The following is a 4,174-nucleotide window of genomic DNA, read 5'->3' as shown; positions in this document are numbered from 1 at the left end:
TCCTGCCATTGCTCCCTGCTCCACAGCCAGGGCATCTGCAAGCACACTCAGGGACAAACTGCCCAGCGAGGTTTGGAGCCAGCTGCTCCTCTTTGCCTCCACGGCACATTTTTTCCCCTGTACAGCAGCAGCAAAGGAGGAGGCTCTGTCTGTCCCCAACAGCAGGGTTCATCTGCCCAAACCGAGACATTGGCAGCGGGGACACCTTCCTCTGAGCTGCCTGTAAGTCTACAGGGGAGAAAAGGTGCTTCTGGGTGAAGCTCATCTGACGTTTGCCACAGGAGAAGATCAAGACCTTTTGCTGCTTATTTTCCTCCCCCCACCATGAGAAGGTTGCAGGTGCCTCCATGCAGTTTAAACAACTTCACTGTGATTTCGGCAGGTGACTCCCACCATGAAGCACCCAGCGGCACAGATGCAGCCCAGGCAAAGCCACATCCCAGCAAGACCTCCTGGCACACGCCAGGATGGATTTTTTATGGGAAGGAACCATAAAAATGAGTTTGTCCTGGGATATGTGGGCTTGTGATAGCTCACAGCTGGGCACAGAGAAAGCGTGAGACAAGATTTAAGTTGCTCGGAATTCCCTCTTAGTCCACAACATACACAGGCACATGCTGAGAGCCCGGCAGGCCACACGAGAGACCAAAAAGCAGTTTATGCTGCAGGTAGGAAAAAACAATAGGAGTATCCTGCTCACAGAGCCTGGGACCTGCACCAGCCGTCTCAGAAGCAAAATCCTTACAACAGCCATCCAGACAGACCCATCATCCCAATGCCCTAATTAACAACTACCTTAAGATATGTTGGAGGGTTTGCAAGCCTTTCGACTTTTTTCAGAGTACTTTGCACCATGGAGCTGAGACCGTATTCTGTTCAATTGCAACACTTATTGACCGCAGTCGCATTTCTCCAAATCGCTATTAGACCCATGCAGAACAAGGAACAGGAGGTGACTGTCTTGCAGCCAAAGATCTCACTGAGCACAGGCAAGAGGCTGGCAAAAAATGAGATTATTTTCCTCCCTCCTGCAGCTCCACATCCCAGGTACCACAACTTCGCAGCAAACAACCAGAGCCCTACAGACAGCATCCTCTGTGCCAAGCATGGCTAGGCCCCGGACATGGTCCATCATCCGCTCTGGATAAGGCAAGGAACCTCAAAAAACAAGATACCATCCTTTTATTAATAGCTGTATTGTTGGGAAGCATAGACACAAGTGAGGCCCTTTTATTAATAGCTGTATTGTTGGGAAGCATAGACACAAGTGAGGCTTTTGCAGAACCACACAAGTCTGACACTTTTTGGAGATTAACTCTAATTCCAGTGTCTGTTGTTTGACTTTGCAGCAGTACAGTTCACCAGGTCAAATGCAAGCTACAGACTCACTCACGTTTCAGACGGGCTTGTGTTGCACCAGTTTGGGAGGCAGTCTAAGCTACGCTGAACAACCAGGCATAAACCAGTATGGTACCAGTACATCCTGGTACTTTGGGATGTCATCTAAACCTGACCTGTAAGGGAAAGCAGTGAGCAGATGAAGCCAAGCCGACAGGCAGTAGGAACACACAGTCACCCTCTCCTTACAGTGGGCTGAGAGATCAGCATGCTCGTGTCACTCACACCAGCGCTGACAACACCATTTTACCTGCCGGAAAGCAGCTGGTTTTTACCTGCCAGAGCTAAAGCAGCACCAGCTGCCATGTGAACACAGCTTCAGTACTACAGGGTCACTCACAGCAGTGCAGGTTCTCCTCCTTCACCCTCTAATGAACTTTACCAGCAGCCACTGGGATGTCAGCGCAACCATTTGAGCTTCTGCAATAGCTGGAAAACCTTTCCCACGTATGTGCCCAGATGTTCTACAAAAATCCTACAGCAATTAATTGCAGAGCAATCATTTTGTACTTGGTGAAGATCACTGAGGAACGGGAGACTCATGCTGGCCCATGTAAAAGGTTCTTTTTTTCTTTTACAGTGAGAGCATTAATACAAGTGGATGGCAGAAAAGCACCATCAGTGCTGCACAAAATTCACTCCTAATGATGTTCACAGCAGTCCACGCAGGATTATTACATGGCCTGGCAAAGGGACAGGTCAAAGGGGAGGAAACCACAGTAGGAGCCCCAAGCCCTGGGGTCTGATTGCCGCCTTCCAGTTTAGAGAGCAGCTGGCATAGCCATGAAATGAGCAGAAATTTGAAGAAGGAAGCACCTAGACAGCTGAGGCCTGTGGGCAGGGCAGAAAGGGACCAGCTCATGGGGATCCACGTAACACCACGTGGGAAATCACCAGGACAGGGCATCAGGGGTTCAGCGCCCATAACTGCAATGGGGCCCATGGGGGACTCTCTGCCCCAGACAAATGGCATCTGTCTCGGAGCAGCTTTCACATCACCTGGGCATAAGCGCCCTACAAATGGCAAGTTAGAACTGTCCCCCCTGTCCCCCTGCCATGTAATCAGCTGGGTGGAACAGTGACGTGAGGAGACTCTGGGCTGCCAACAGTGTAAATGAGGATAAGTGAAGGTCATTTGTGACACAGTGATGTCGAACTGGTGAGCAAGAGGAGAATGGGGTCCTGAGGCTGGTGAGCACTGGGACATGGCAAAATACTGAGCATCACCAGGGAGAAATCAAAGAACTGGCCCAGGAGATGCAGCTCTATCAGATCAGACATCTCTGAGGGCTTTGCCTGGAGTGGAGGGGAGAAAGTCAGAAGGTTCCAAGCTCCAGAGTGATCCTCACACATGGATCATCTACTCCACAGTTCCCAAAGCAACACAGTCAGGCATTACTTCTGCTGCCACCGCTAAGGCAGCCTTCAGGCTTGCTGTGCCAGGGAAGGGGCCAGCGCGAGGCCAGCACCATGCTGAGCTGCCTGCCAGACATGGCCATCAGCTAGCGCTCACCAGCCACGACGTGCCTGTGGACCAACACACCGTTGCCTGTTGACCGCACTGCTCCCCAGCTTTGGTTACAGAGGCAACTTCAAAGTTTCTTCTCACAACTGCGTTCCTCAAAGAACATCCCAATTTTATCCAGAACAAAAGCCAAAAGCATTTTCAGGTATGCTAAAAAAAGCTACTGACTTCTGCAGGTATCAAAATCTGACCAAGCTCACTTCAGCTTTTGCAAAGCCCTTTTTTCCAGTCGGACACATCCTGGTCATTTTGTGCTGCCTCACAGGAGCGGGGAGCTGAGCTCAGCCGCTCCAGAGGCAGGGTTCAGGCACTGACATCCCAGTCCTCCCGATCCAGGAGACAGGAGAGGCCAGCTGCAAGTCCGAGGCTGGACAAACGGTGCCCACCGGTCCGCAGGAGCAGGGAAGGCACCGCGCTGGCTGTCGAGCAGCGGCAAGCACTGAGCTACTTGCAAAGCCGCAAGTCCTCCCCAGGGCTAGAAGTGGTCACAGACACTATGACACCTTTCCAGCCTCACCACCAGAAGAGCCAGGAGGTGCAGCGTCCAAAGCCGATCTCACACCTAACACTATTTTAGTGCTTGCACCTTCTCACCCAGTCCATTCCTCCCTATATCTAATACTGCAACTTGGCAGCATCTGATATTTTTGCCAAGTGCTAATTAACACCCCCTCCTACGTGCTGGCCCCGCTGCTGGCTCTGAGGTTTGGAAAGCGGCACCTGAAGCTGTGCTTAAGCATGTGCTCAGCCAGGTCCTCAGTGATGCAAAACTCCTCTGTAAAGCGACATCAGTTCACACCAGCGGAGGGGATCGAGCTGGCTCAGTCTCCCCGAGGGTAAGCTTTATTCAGGCTGCAAAGCGAAGCGACAGCAGAGCCCACGTTTTGGCGAGGGGAAGGGGCGCGAGGACCCTACTCACAGCCCAGCCCAAGATGAGAACCCTGAGATCTCCCTTTGCAGAAAGGGAACAGGAACGCTTAGCAGAGGGTTAAGATCAACACCAGCAGAAAGTCTGGCATCCTGGTGGGAAGTGACCACGCTGCGTTGAGGCCCGCTCTCTGCCGGGTTAGGAAAGTTCACCCGATCTGATGCAAGAGCTTTGGCTTCCGCATCTGGCGTCATGTGCGCGGATGCTCGTGCCGTTTCGTGCCTCAGTGGGCCCCACCGCACCCGCGCCCACCCCATGGGCGCCTGGCAGGGTCTGTGCCCCCGCTCCAGCCCCCAGCCCCGCATCCCACCCCAGGTGAGGTG

This window comes from Fulmarus glacialis, unplaced genomic scaffold, assembly GCF_000690835.1.
Source record: "Fulmarus glacialis isolate BGI_N327 unplaced genomic scaffold, ASM69083v1 scaffold30253, whole genome shotgun sequence".
In the NCBI taxonomy this organism is placed as follows: domain Eukaryota; kingdom Metazoa; phylum Chordata; class Aves; order Procellariiformes; family Procellariidae; genus Fulmarus; species Fulmarus glacialis.
This window is presented reverse-complemented; position numbering follows the sequence as displayed.